Genomic DNA, 14,719 nt, shown 5'->3' with positions numbered 1-14,719 from the left:
ACATATCCGCTGTGATCTTCTGTAAAACAAACGATACTTTAGCTGACGCGGTAAAGAACGTGTGCCTTGAACACCGTGCTCACTTGCAGAGCAATCTATTTAAGATCAAGCTGACATTAGCTACTTGAATGTCAGAAGAGAAACTTAGCAGGCCAGGAGTTCGTGCCAGTGGCGGAGCAGTGCTTCTGAAAAGGAGGGCGAGAACAGTCGCAGGAGTTAAAGAATGCGATCAGCGCTACTGTGATGTACACATGGTTAAATTGGCGTGTGGTGTGCTGTTTTCATCTTTAGCATCCACAACCACAGAAATAAAAGACACTATTTTTGAAAACAATAATAAATATTTTTTCCCATGCTCACACCTGAAATCATCTACCATGCAAGGGCACATCACCTGCTGACATTTCTTTGCCTCCCTAGTTTCTTGTGATACTTGCGTCCCTCTTCGCCTATATGCTGGTGTCTGGCATATAACTATTTAGAACGAAAGAAATGTTCATTGCTGCCAAATCACTGCGTTTAAAGGACGTGGTAGGAGATGGTGCATCTGGAGGTGTGATTATGTGAAACTTTGGCGTCTATTAGCTAACCTTTGCGAATGTTGTAGTAGTTTCCTGTGTGTCGGTGGGAAGCTGTGGCTTTCATGATGGTTTAATTTTCAAGTGCATAACTTATTGCAGGCACAGATCATGGGAAGTATGTAGCATGTACAAGTTATAGAATCCCTGATGTGGTGCACGTGTATTTCTTGAAACCATTGAACCTTCTGTTATAGGAGCTGCAGGTAGTTTATCTTTTTCAATAAAAATTGACTCATTATTAAAGTATTTTCTCAGGACACTGAATTATTTTGTTGTCTGCATGCGAACATGAAGTAAGATGTTTGCAATTCCCTCTTGTGTAGCTTCATTATGAAGGGGAGCTATGGCATTCGTGTTATCCTGATTTTGCAAAAACAAGAATAATTGTTTTTCTGGAAAATTGCTTTTTTGAAGTGGGCTTTTGAAGGATGAAGATATTCTAGATGAATTATTTTTTCTACTCAGAGTGAGGGTGAATTGGAGGCGGTGTGTGATCAAGGCCATGGTTCAAATGGTTTAGAGGTGGACGTGTTCCTACTCCGTAGGTGAGAGATGTCACTCTGCAGGCTTATCTTGACTCATGTAACTTCAGGGGCTGAAGGATTCATGGATTTGATACGTTCAAATCTACCCACTGACCAAAATGAACTTGTCACCCCCAAATCAACACTTGGGTGTGTCACTGTCACTTGCCTACACATACACAGTAGTGAGCAATTTGAGTCACCTGTCATGCACATGGTCCTGCGCGTCCCCAGCTGAAGGGAACCAGATCAGGTGGCAGGCTTCAGGCTGTAAAGGTGAATGCGTCTAAAGTTGACAGATTATATGGTCGGTTGCTGACACTTTCCCTGATACGCAGACAATATGGCAGGCTGAGGCTCAAGTCCAAAGATGCAGAATCCAGACCCCCCTACCCTCCCAAAAAAGAAAAAAAAAAACTTTCCCATGGTGTCCACATATATTGGAAGCAGATTCTTTCAATAGGTTGGCTGCTCATAGCAGATCTCATCATTGCAAATGATTACATTGTTTTAGATCTTGTCCTAGGAGATTCTGATGTCTTAACTGAAAATCCTGGCCCACCAAGTTGACACAATACCTTAATGATCACACTTGGTACCAACAATGTCTCTGACGTGGTGTTATGATGAAGCAGTTGACATTACAGAAGAAAGGGCGGAATCAAATGAGCATGCCCATGATGAAAGTGGGGGAAATGAAGGTGGATGGTGTGATTATGTGTCCTACTTTGGAAATATAACAAACCTGCTTTAGCAATATGTCAAAGCTTACTTGGACTTGACCCAGGAAGATACATAAATTGCTTGCGTTGGAAATTATAAAGGAATTAATGAATATTTATGCAATCCAGGACTGTACAACTTGATATGGAGGGCATACGATTATACTGCCATGGAAAAACTGGCAGCTCACACCTGTGGAAGAAATAAAGACATTCACTCCTGTGCGTATACTGATGGGTAGAGAGGTTTTGCTGGAGCTCAGAATGTATTGGTCCAGTGGCCACCTTTTTGGAGTTACTTGTGTTGTAGAGTTTATGACTAACACAAGAGTTGCCGAACTGACTGTGATTGTGCACTGCCACGACAAGTCGTCAGCCTTGGACAAAGGAGAAGCTGCCATGACCGACTTCCCAAATGGTGCCCAATTATCAATGCTCTCTATAGCTGCCTGAAGGAAGCGTACATGCCCTTAAGTGTCATGGCCATCAATGAAATCATAAAAACTGTAGTCCCATTTAAGAGCCATTCATCCTTAAGACAGTGCAATCCAGTGATGTCTGTCAAGTTCGGGTGCTTGGCTGACTCATGAACTGGCTATGCAAGTCAGTTTGATATCTACTGTGAAAACCAGGCATAGCTAGATGGTGACTCACCACCCTGCCTTGGTACTTGGAAGGATGTCATCCATGCCACCATTCCTACATGCTCGTTGCCTGTGACACACTGTTTTTCCTATCGCTTGAAGGAAAAGGGGATGAGGAGGAGCTGTAGGAACAGAACAAACCATTCTCAAGGACTGTTAAGGATGATGATGAGGAAGCATACATGGGGAGAAACTCTGTTTCATACAAAGGTGGGGAGGGGTGTTGTGAGCAGCCACGTGGTGGGGCAAGAAACCTGTGACACTTTTGTTCACATTTTACAATCCCGAGGAAATCACTGGTGTCAGAACAAAGATGAATCCTCCTCAGGGATCCTCGGCTTAACAGAATCTCACTGATGGGAAGAGTGGCCTACATCGGCCAGAGACATTCATGATGCTGCCAATTGCTGTATTCCCTTATTGGCTTTGATACCAGAAACAGCTTTATAGTGCAGGACTAGGGACTTAGATGACCGACATTCCTTCAGGCCTACTCTCATTGGGCAGCTTAATATGGGCTGGGGAATCAAGGGAAGCAAAAGACTTTCCTTTTCTTGTGAAGAACCAGCCAGGAGCAAGTGGGGTTGCCAAATGATGTATGGCTTCAACTGATGGGAAAGCTTTCACTTGTCAAGGGATCTAGAAGGTGATACGGAGAATGTAGCATGAAGACGCGACTCAGACAATTGTGTGCATGCATTGCAGCGCACCTTGATGTGTTATTCTGTGTTTCCAAAGTCTCACACATGTCTCTCCCCACACACTCCACTCCTGTAGTCTGGTGGGACATATGTGTCCCACATAGCACTTATCATCATCCATCATGCTTAGCAAATATTTACAAATACTCAATGGCACACCATTTGCCAAAAATAAATAAGTAAATAAATAAAAGAAGAAGACGCAAACAAATACCATACAGGCAACCTCTTACAAACCAAAACTTATTCAGTCCTGAAAGTGTTAAGACATCGCTTCGGCAGAATCTGTTGTAGCATTTTCCTTGCCTCTCCATGCTGAATTACAGACCCAGTCAATGGCCCACTTGTGTGTAGTTCAAGAAGCAATTAAGGGCTTTTTTCTTTGAACAAGCAGAGGAGGGGGTAGAATGAGAAATGATCCTTATTCTGATGATTCCTCTGCTTAGCTGAACAGTTCACGGATCTTTGATATCACAAGTCACCCATATTTAAACCCCATTCTCTAACTGCCTACCAGAGCCGCCGAGCGGCAATTTAAGGGCTCCCGTGTCATTAGGTCAGAGCTGCTTGATCCGACTGTACGACTGTGCTTAAATACAGTGTGTCACCCGCATAGCGATCCACATGTGACAAGGACATCACGGAAAATCAGCACAACCTTCTCTGCCTCCCAAGGAACGTAGTGGTCTGTAATCCAAGCCTTTTGTTTTATTCCGCAAGATTCGTTATAACCCAGAAAGGGTTATCTGCATGTCTATGCTTGTCTCCATGAATTGTGTCTGTCATTCCCCTAGAGCAGTGGTCCTCAACTTTCCTAACGCCATGATCCTTTAATACAGTTTCTCATGTTGTGGTGACCCCCCCCAACCATAAAAGTATTTTCTTTGCTACTTCATAACTATAATTTTGCTGTTGTTATGAATGAGGCGACCCCTGTGAAAGGGTCGTTCGACCCTCAAAGGGATCGTGACCCACAGGTTGAGAATACCGTGGTGAACCTAAAATGGAGCTGATGAGCTGAAAAACAAACAACAAAAACCCAAATTCACTGGTTTTGAGTTGATTCTGACTCACAACAGCCCTATAGGATAGATCAGAACTCTGCTTGTGGGTATCTTAGACTATTATTAATATCTTAATGGGAACAGAAAGCCTCACCTTTCTCCCTTGGAGTGACGGATGGTTTTGAACTGCCGACCTTAAGTGGTTAACAGCCCATCAGATAACCCACCAGGTCATCAGGGTGTCTATCAAAACTGTTTAAAAGGTTTTGATTAAGATGATCCAGGGACACCGTATGGGTTTCCCAGGGCTGCTGTTACAAATGACAGCAAACGACGTCGCTCCAAACCACAGCCATTTATTATCTCACAATCCCGGAGACGGAAAGCTTAAATTTTGGGTGTCAACAGTCATTCTCTCACCCAAAAACCCCAGGGCTTGGTCCTCTTGTGTCGCTTTCAGCTTCTTAGAGTCCCCGATCCTTCTTGGTCTATAGCAGCTCCGCTCCCATCTCTCTCCTTTATTTTGTGTGTTTTCTGTTTTCTAAGGACCGCAGTCATTGGCTTAAGACCCACCCTATTCCAGCACGTCCCAAGCTGTAGAGCCTAGTGTCAATGAGGTTAGGACTTCAATGTGGCCTTTTGGGCGGGACATCATTCTGTCCCTAGCTGATGTCTACTATGGTATTTACCCAAGAAGCATTTGCCCTGCATTCACATACTCTGGCCATGATATCAGGAGAGACGTGTCCCTGGGGAAGGACATCCTACCTGGTAAGATGGAGAGGCAGTAGCACTGAGGCATGCCCCCGGGGACATGGATGAGCCCAGTGGCCGCCATGCTGGGCTCACACATAACAGTGGTGAAGATGGCGCCCTTGTGCACAGGGCCACTGTGAGTCAGAAACCTGGACACCTGGCAACAGCAGCGTGTGTGGAGTGCTACATGAGACCCCAGGGAACAAGTCCTTGTCATCAATGGTTCTCCACGTGTGGGCCCCAGCAGCACCAACACCAGCCCTCCAGGTCGTTCCGATACAAGACCAAGTTCGGAAGCACTGCCACATGCCTCCTGGCCGCTGAGCAGGCGTTCTTCTGTGGATAGAAACCCAAGGTCATGGCATCACGCTAGGTAGACAGCAGGATGACTTCTTTGTTTCGCTGAGTAGCTTAAGGGGGAGCCTTTTGGTGGTACAAACACTTAATGCCCTCGGCTGCTAACCGAAAGGTTCACAACCTCCAGAGGGACTCAGCAAGAAAGGTCCGATGATCTCCTTTTGAAAAAATCGGCCATTGAAAATTGTAAGGCGTCAACTCTACTTCAGCACACATGCAGTCACGATGAGTCAGAGTTGACTTGCTGGCAACTGGCTAGCAGCCTAGGGAGCCAAGTAGTTTCAGCAGGCCCTGCGGGTGTGGGATGGGCATTTCTTGCCTAGCAGGGATGAATCTCTCCTTCCCCACTGGGCATGTGTGCTGAGGTAGAGAAAGGCTAGAAATCTGAGCAGCAGGGCTGTATTAAGAGGAAGTTTAGAAATGGAAGACTCGGGTCATGACATCGCTTTGTTCTAGTAGCTGTGGGACTCTGGGAAAAATCCATTAACCTCATTTAGCTCAGATGGACCTGAGATTCCCCATCTCAAAAGGGGAGATAATTATATCTGCCCTGCTTTTTCCATGGGAAGTTCTTTCCATGGAGATGGGTGTTGGGATGGAATTTTGTCCAAACCTACCATCCACCTCTGCACTCAGATAGACTCCTGGAACAAGATGCCCCACAAGAACCATATCCCCAAAGGGACAATGTACGTGCTAAGCTGATGTATGCACACACACACACACACCCCTCCCAAGGCACACCTGTACAGGTGCACACACATGTGTACATGTGCACACATTGTAGAGCTTCACAAGTAAGTGATGATGGAGTGCAAGTCTGATCCATATCAACAACCTCAATGAGGTATCTCCTTTCCATCCTCTGGGGAAGATGCCATGACCGAGGTGGGCCTGATAACCACACAAGGGCAGAAACCTGAGGACCGCCTTGCTAATTAAAAGCCCCAGAGTATGAGGGAGGTTATTTACAGGTTATTTGTGAAAGCAAAGGATGCAGTAACAAAAATACCACAAAGCGGGTGCCTTTAAGCAGCAAAAACGCTGCGTCTTCCCACCCATGCTGGTGTGCCTTCTCTGCTTTTATGGCACCAGATTGGATGAGGATCCACCGTACTCCAGCACGACCTTCCAGTAATCCAAAGATCTGATTTCCACACAAAGTCGTGCTCTCATGTTAGGAGTTAGGACTTCAATATTTCTTCTGGTAGATACAATTCTATGTGGAACCATGGAAGTCTTGCCTGTTAGTGACTGGGCTTAGCAGTGACCAGGCTCCACTCTAGTGCACTGAGCATTTATCGCCATTCCCACCAAGAGCAGAGCCAGCAAGGATGGAGCATGGATCTGCAGGTGTGAAGAAACTCTCACCACACTTCACTCAAAAGAAAGAGTGCTCAAATGGAGAGTGGATAGAAGTCATTCCTCCCTGAGGTAAAAACATGAATAGAAAAAGAGCAACGATGAAAAATACAACTTTTCTCCAGTTCCTGAATGCCCCCCTCCCCCACTATCATGATCCGAATTCTATCTTGCAAGTCTGGCTAGACCAGAGGATGTACACTGGTACAGATAGGCACTGGAAACACAGGGAATCCAGGACAGATGATCCCTTCAGGACCAGTGGTGTGAGTGGCCATACTGGGAGGGTAGAGGGAGAGTGGGTTGGAAAGAGGGAACCAATTACAATGATCTACATGTGACCTCCTCCCTGGGGGACAGACAACAGAAAAGTGGGTGAAGGGAGACATCAGCAAGATATGACCAAATAATAATTTATAAATTATCAAGGGCTCATGAGGGAGGGGGGAGGGGGGAGGGAGGGGACAAGTGACCTGATACCAGGGGCTTAAGTGGAGAGCAAATGTTTTGAGAATGATGAGGGCAATGAATGTACAGATGTGCTTTACACAATTGATGTATCTATAGATTGTGATAAGAGTTGTATGAGTCTCTAATAAAATGATTTTTAAAAAGTGACAAAGAAAATAAACAACATCTTGTTTGGAGAGAGCCATGAAAAAAAAAGAAAAGAAAAATTGAAGATGTCACCCTCTTTGGCTGCAGCTGCAAAAGACATTTTGAAAATGATAAGGATGGTTTTGCTTCAGCTTTAGCATCATTTGTCTTCTTGGTACTTGAGCATCTGTTTTCCCCAGTGTCTGGGGGCCTGGATTCACAGTGGTCCCCAGGATTTTCCCAGGCAGGTGTGGTCCCAGCTTGCCCACTCACCCAAGGCGGGGCTCAGCACAAGAGTGGACAATTTGTCTGGGGTGGTGCTGCTGAGGCAATTCCAAGGGAGAGGGTAGATCGGAAGGTCATGTGTGAAGGCTGAAGTCAAGAGAAAATAAGAAAGTCATCCGATAAGAAGAGCAGGCATTGAAACACGGTGGGAGGGGCCCTCCTGGATGACTTCTTCCAGCTGTGGGGTCTTGTGTTTGCCACTTTCCTTTCAGGAGCCAGCTGTTGAATGGGTGGGTTGGCTGGGATTAAATGCCCAGAGCATAGCACACTTTGAATCAACCTGGTGACACTGCAGCATCGTGATCCTTGCCGCAGGTTGTGGCCCAGAATGTGTCTTGGTGATGCTCCACACCTACAGGCTCTGTGTGTGCATCTAGTCCCCTTCTGATGAACTGTGATGCTCTGCTCCCTGCCAGGGCTGGATGCTGCCTCTCACTCCAGCATACCTGAGTGAGGTTCTAAGGGTCCCTTCTCCCGAAGAGGTCAGCTCTGTCCCTGCTTTTTCACTGCTGCCTGGACTTCCACTTGTACCTCACCTGGAGGCACAGGGCTAACACCAGGTTCATAATAGCCAAGGCCATTGGCTGGAGATGCCCATCACGGTGTTGCACATATCCCAGGGATTCTCAGATGTATGGCTGGGATGGCTCTGTAGGGCTGGGCAGGTTGAGTTCCTGTCAGAGGACCACTAACATCCATGTATATAGTATGTAACCACACCTGGCAGCCTTGAATGCTGGGTTTCTCTGCTTTCTGTGCATATTTTAATTTGGACAGGAAAACTCAATAGTATTCCGCTCCAGGACTCCTTGCAACATATTTGGTCTTGGGGTGAAAAGGAGACAAGGATGTTTTTAATGACCACTAAGTTTAGGGGAGATATCACAGTGACTTCCACCATCCTTCAGGGAACCCTGTTGGCACAAAGGTTAAGTACTCGGCTAACCAAAAGGTCGGTGATTTCAACTTGACTCTGTGGGACCAAGACCTGGTGGTCTGTTCTTGTAAGGATTACAGCCAAGGAAACCTCATTCTCTGTCACCTGGGGCCGCTATGAGTTGAAACCCAGCTTGATGACACCTGGCACCGTCACCATCATCACCACCGCCATCCACGTGCTCTGTGCTTACGTGGTTGAGGAGTAGCCCTGGACACCCCCCAATGGCAGTTCAGGAAGAGTATCGCTTCTTCCTCAACACTACTGGGAAAAATCTAGTCAGCCTCCCTCAGCCACTCCCTGTGGACTGCTTTTGGAGGCCAGAGAAACTCAGAGAGCTAACTAACTGCTTAAAGACCTAGATGCCTGATGGAGCGAGCCTGAGGCTCTTTCTCCATATCTCTGGGGTCCCCTCACTAACTTTTTCATGCATACTCCCCAGACCAAAAGTAATAACTGGCAGTTCTAGTTACCGATCGGCCAAACAATTTAATAGTAGCTGTTGTTCAGTGATCCTACATAAAAATTTAAATATACCATGGTTCTCCTGGGGATTCTTTGCATCCCACCGTTGGGGAATCTTGGCCCTACCTTCACCTGAGACAAGGGGAATGAAGCTCAGAACGTTGAGAAACATTTCCAGGAATCTCCCACGCAGGGTCACGCCGAATCCGCATCAATTCAACTTGCAGCTGTCACCAGCCCTCATGTCAACCTCGGGGATCAGTGATGGAATGATGGCTTCCATCCACTTGACGCGGAGAGCAAAGCCATCTCTGGAAAGAAAGCGGACGCTGGTGATTTACAAGGAACTGGATAAAAACAAAAAGAAATTGGTAGATAGGTTAACAAGAAAGAACATTTTTGTTTTCTCTCTTGACTGCAAGTTTTTACAAGCATGTCAATATCAGAATGCATTTCAGGCCTAAGGGGAGAGTTTGGGACCATGGTTCTCTTTCAGTCTACTTGCAGATGTTGAACCACCTGCAGTTACGAAGTGACCATTGCTCTCATTCAGGGCAGGATGTCATCTAGAATAGATGCGCAAAGTATGCTTGGAAGTAAAGAATTTCTTAGGGCTTGCTTATGGACGGTTTTAATTTCTCAAGTGATTTCTTTAATGGGTATCACTCATCAGTTTTCGATCTTCTTTTAGACGTGCCAACGGTCCCATGCATATATCCAGTACTGCGTTTAAGGCCACGGGCTTCTCCTTCAAAGGGTTCCCACGGAGAGGTGCGCTTGACATTCGTTGGCATGGCTATGGGGCTCATCGTGCAGGGATAACAGCAAGAGCACCAATGTGTGCCTGGGCACCATCCTGAAGATGGCATTGTTTTTGAGCCACTGGGGGCTCGTCATCACCCCACGTTTTATGATTCAGCTCAGCTTGCAGTGGGAAGGCAAAACTGTGCTGGACAGAGGCTAACAAACAGTATCTTGTGTTCATGGAACTGACTGTGATATTCTGAAAATGAATCCGGGAATGCCTTTAGAAAGTGAACTTGACAATGATTCGCCTTTGTGTTGGGAATACATGTTGGAGAAACTGAGTCATTCCAGAAAGCCCAGCCTTATGTGTTTGCAGCATGGATTGCCTGTCTCTAACCTGAAGATTGGGTCTCTGTTATTGTGGTGAGCTAGACATTGAGCTTCTAACCACAAGGTCAGCAGTTCACACCCACCTAGTCACTCAATGGGAGGGAAATGAGGCTGTGCTCTCATAAGTTTTATATCCTTGGGAAGCCAAAGGGGCAGTTAGTTCTACTCTATTCTGCAGGGTTGCTGTGAATCCCTATTGACTTGATATTGACTCGAGGTCAGTGAGTTTGTTTGTTTGTTTGTTTGTTTGTTTGTTTTGGGTTGCTTCAAGTCAGATACCTGACCAGTTGAGATGAGAATGTCAATTGAGGATATTCTAGCCTCTTCACAAGTCTGTGTCCCTTTATCCCCGAGAACAACCTCATTGAAATGCTCTTGGATTAGGTAAATCTCAGTCCAGCAACAGAAAAAGCTAAGCAGTTCCTACCACTTGAGAAATGTGAGCCACTGATCAGTGACTAATCGGGCTGCTAGGAAATGGGCCTGGGAAACTTTAATATCCATTCCAGCCCTGAGAGAGTCCATATTTTTGAGACGTGTGCTGTTAATAATCCTCCAAGGTCATTGGATGTCTTGGTTTTAGATAAAACAGGAGCAATAAGGACGTCCACCATGACAAACAGCACACCTGCTCACTGTGCTCTACCTTGTCTTAAATCGCCAACAAACTCTCTTGCTCGAGAAACTCAAGAAACTGGTCAGAGGAGCCATTTACAACACAGAACGGAGAGAGAAGAGACCCCGTCCAGCCATTTGCTCCTTGTACTTCAGAAAGATACATACTGGCTGTTCTTGCTCAACTTCTTCTCTGCAGTGGGTTGGGAGAAAAGAGGCATTTGGCGGCAGTGGAAACTTGCTCAGAAGTCATGCCTTTTAGAATGATTTTGTTTGCTATAAAACCTCCCTCTAACGCGCTCTCCTGGGATACCCCAGAAATGGAAGCTTTCACGTTAAACAGCACGTTTCCCAGCCTGTGCCTGGTTCTGAGTGCTTTGTATGTATCAACTCATCTAATCCGCATAATGATTACCAACCTTGAGGTACCAGGTGAACCTAAGCAGCATCAAAGGATAACAATACACTTACACTCCTTTGGGTTTTGTTCGGGGTCTGTGGCAGCCCTGGATATGTATCTGGGCCCATCTTTCCCAGTCGTTCACAGAAACACAGTGCTGTGAATAGAAATGGACCTGGTGAAACAGGAACGTTTTCTAAGAAAATAAAAACCAGTTACTAGGGAGGAAGCGTTTTCCGTAAAATTGTATTTAGGTTCTCTTAAGGTTCAAGTTTTTGTAAAAGTGTTAGACCTTTTACGCTAGATTTATTCGGAGGTTTAGTCCCTAGAGCTGATGAGTTCCCCATTTAGCATTTAGAGTTATAACCTTTGAAATCTAACGATTCCTGATGTAGCTAAGCATATAGAAACGGGAGTGCTTTTACACACCTCATTCTAGGCATTATCCCAGGTGCCAAACCATACAGAAAACGAAGTTCCTGTTGTATTTTTTTGTAGGCTTATCGATGCCCTTTCTATTGAGGGGACTAGGAGAAGGGTGCGTGGTGCAGGTGAAGAGATCTTCAGGGAGAGCACACATGGAAATGTTGGGCGTTCTCCCAGGCATCTATAACTGGGAATGTCCTTCCCCTCATTTGCAATGCTGTTCATGTATAAACAGCAATTTGCTCTTAGAAACACGCACTGGTGTTAGCGTTCTGTTGGGAGCTATTGGAGTTCTTTATCTGTGGCATCATGAGCATTTAAAAAACAATAATTATAAATATCCTCTAGGGTGGGCAACAGTAGTGGAAAGCAAGAGCGAATGCATCGAGAGACTTCAGTTGTTTCTCAGTGCTCAGGCTCTGAAGAGCCTGCCCTCCCTCCCTCCATCGCTACATGTTTGTTGTTGCTGGTATTACCATCATCATGCCATTGAGTTATAATATGCTAGTATGGACCACCGGTTCGTGGGGACCCTATGCTGAGTAGAACCCAATGATGCCCACTTCTGAGCCACTGCCACGCTGCTTTGTGTATTGGACCATGCGGATTCGTCGGGTTTTGATTAGCTGCTTTTGTTTTGTTTTGTCTGCTTAGTGAAATAGGCATCCAACAGCTGGGAGGTCCCAAGGTTACAAAACATGAGCGGAAAGGTGAGGTAAATACGAGAGAGCAGAGTCTGGCGCCCTGAGCCAAAGGGAAATGCTCTAGGAAACAGGATACGGAGATTGCTTCCCGCCTGCTCGGGGGCCTGGGCGGGTGGAAGGGAGATGGAGATGACACAAGCAGACTGCCCTCTGAACTGTGATGATACTCAGAGTAGACTAAATTGGCCTCGCCTCTCCCTCTCCCGGTCTTTGGGCTTAATTGATCAGTTGTGCCTCTCAAGGTGCCTTTTCTGTCCTTGGTTGTAATTTTGCTTTAATGTCTTCTGCAGAACTAGGGCCTTTAGGAGCTTGGGGAGTGGTTTTGTTTGTTTGTTTCCTGTTTTTTGAAGGATTCTTCAATTTTAGATCTTGGTGTTGTTGATGTGGATTGAGTCTTTTCCACTCTCGTTTGATTTTAGTGCATTTCTTGGCAGGAGTATCCTGTATAGATTTCTTCACTGGTGCTTTTTCTTCAGTTTCATCATCATCATCAAAACCATCATCATCTTCATCATTGTCATCATCATCATCATCATCATCTTCATCAGCAGCATGTTTTTTTTCCTGTGGAAGCTTGTTGCTGCTTGTAGGGGCAGACCACTTTCGCGATGCACTTCCTCGTCTCACAGCCTCCTCCGCTTCATCGTCTGAGTCTGTATCTTCGTGTACTGCTACTCAGTGCTGTCCACTAATGTGCACAGGCCCCGAGCCACCCTGAGCCCGCAAGGCCACCGGTGGTGGTATTTCAAAGCCCCGAGGGAGACCGTTGGTTGGTTGCACTGACATTTCCAAGGGGGCAGTGTTATTTTAGTGGGGCCTCCTTCATCATTCACTGCCTCTGCTTCCACCATGTGCCGTCCATCCTTTGCCCCAGCACCTAAACTGACTGTGCCTTAGATAACCGGGGCTCATGTTCATCCTTATCCACCTGAAAGTGACCGTCGTTGTCAGCCTTTAGTTCACAACCAAAATGATAGTTTTGGGGTCTCAGGGGGCTCGTGTTCATATGCACGGTGTGTGATCACTTCATATCCATGGGGTTGTGGTACACACTTCGGTGAGAGACACATAAAACAGGCAAACCGCAGAAGCACAGGATGGAACCACATTCGGGCTCAGTGGCTGATTCTCAAAGTAGATCTTCTTGTCTGAAAGTTTCACTGAAACCCGTTCAGCATCAAAGCCACGTGTGAGCCTCCACTGACAGACAGGGATGGCTGTGTTTGAAGTGCATTGGCTGGGGCACCACCTGATCTGCCACACGTGCTGCTGTTTTAAGTGGCATTGAGTCATTTCTGACCCATAGCAACCTATGATCCTGCTCCATCCGCAGAATTGTTCTTGTGGTTGAGTCTATTGTTGCAGCCACTGTGTCCATCCATCTGGTCCAGGGTCTTCCTCTCTATTTTGGGTGCCCCTCTGCTTTACCAAACACGATGTCATTTTCCAGGGACTGGTCTTTGTGGACAACATGTCCAAAGTAGGGGAGACTAAGTCATGCCATTCTTTGCCTTGGGCTGTACTTCTTTCAAAACTGACTTGTTTATTCTCTCGGAACTCCACAGCACGTTCAATATTCTTAGCCAGCCCTAGAACTCAAGTGCATCGATTCTTCTTTGTCTTCCTTATTCAGTGTCCAACTTTCACATGCATAAGAGGCCATTGAAAACACTGAGGTCCGGTGCACCTGAGTGACATCCTTGCTCTTGAGCACTTTAAAGAGATCTTGTGCAGCAGGTTTCCCCAATGCATCCTTTGACCTCTTGACCATTGCTTCCATGAACATTGACGGCGCAGCCAAGTCCTTGACAAGGTCAATATCTTTTTTCATGATCTTACCTCCCACATGGAAGGTGAGGATCCACCAGGGACCAACAGTCCCAGACACATGTCTAGACTCTAGAGTCCTCAAATTCTTCAAAAGCTAAATGCTAATATCACCTACTGCAACACTCTGAAGATAGCATTATCATTTGCAGAATAATACTTGGTAGCAATTTCCCTGGCATTTCAAGTAACTTGTTACTCTTGATCTTGAGCTATCAGCTCTGGCAGTGAAAGAATGCATTTGTAATTCTTTGGGTGACACCACGAATTGTGGCTTCTCCCCCCGCCCCCTTTTCTTTTTCAAATCCACAAATGTACCAATTGAATGGTGTGAATTAGACACAGTCCTGTGCTGGTCCCACTGGTTCGGGCCATGAAACACAGAGGCGAAAGCAGCAGTTGATGCAGACATGCTTCGTCTCTAAAGCTTGTAGTTACAGACGACATCTCAACAGGAGAGCCCATTCGATAGTTACAGGTTCTCTACAGAGAAAGACTCAGATTTAGAGTGGAATCCGACTAGATGAAGCAGCTTGCATTCTTAAGGTTCAATGAACATTCCTAAAGTCCAATTCACACTTTTTTGGGGGTAATTGGAATATATGTCCCCCTAAGAACTAATTTTGCCTGCTTGCTGGGTTCATCGGCTAGTGTGTGACAACCATCTCTAGCACA

General features: G+C 46.0%; 1 pseudogene; it reads right to left on the bottom strand.

The window, feature by feature from the left end:
* Positions 1–12,454: 12,454 nt before the first annotated feature.
* Positions 12,455–13,226, bottom strand: LOC142426766 (nucleophosmin pseudogene; annotated as a pseudogene).
* Positions 13,227–14,719: the final 1,493 nt, after the last annotated feature.

The sequence above is a fragment of the Tenrec ecaudatus genome, chromosome 14, assembly GCF_050624435.1.
Source record: "Tenrec ecaudatus isolate mTenEca1 chromosome 14, mTenEca1.hap1, whole genome shotgun sequence".
In the NCBI taxonomy this organism is placed as follows: Eukaryota; Metazoa; Chordata; class Mammalia; order Afrosoricida; family Tenrecidae; genus Tenrec; species Tenrec ecaudatus.
This window is presented reverse-complemented; position numbering and strand designations above follow the sequence as displayed.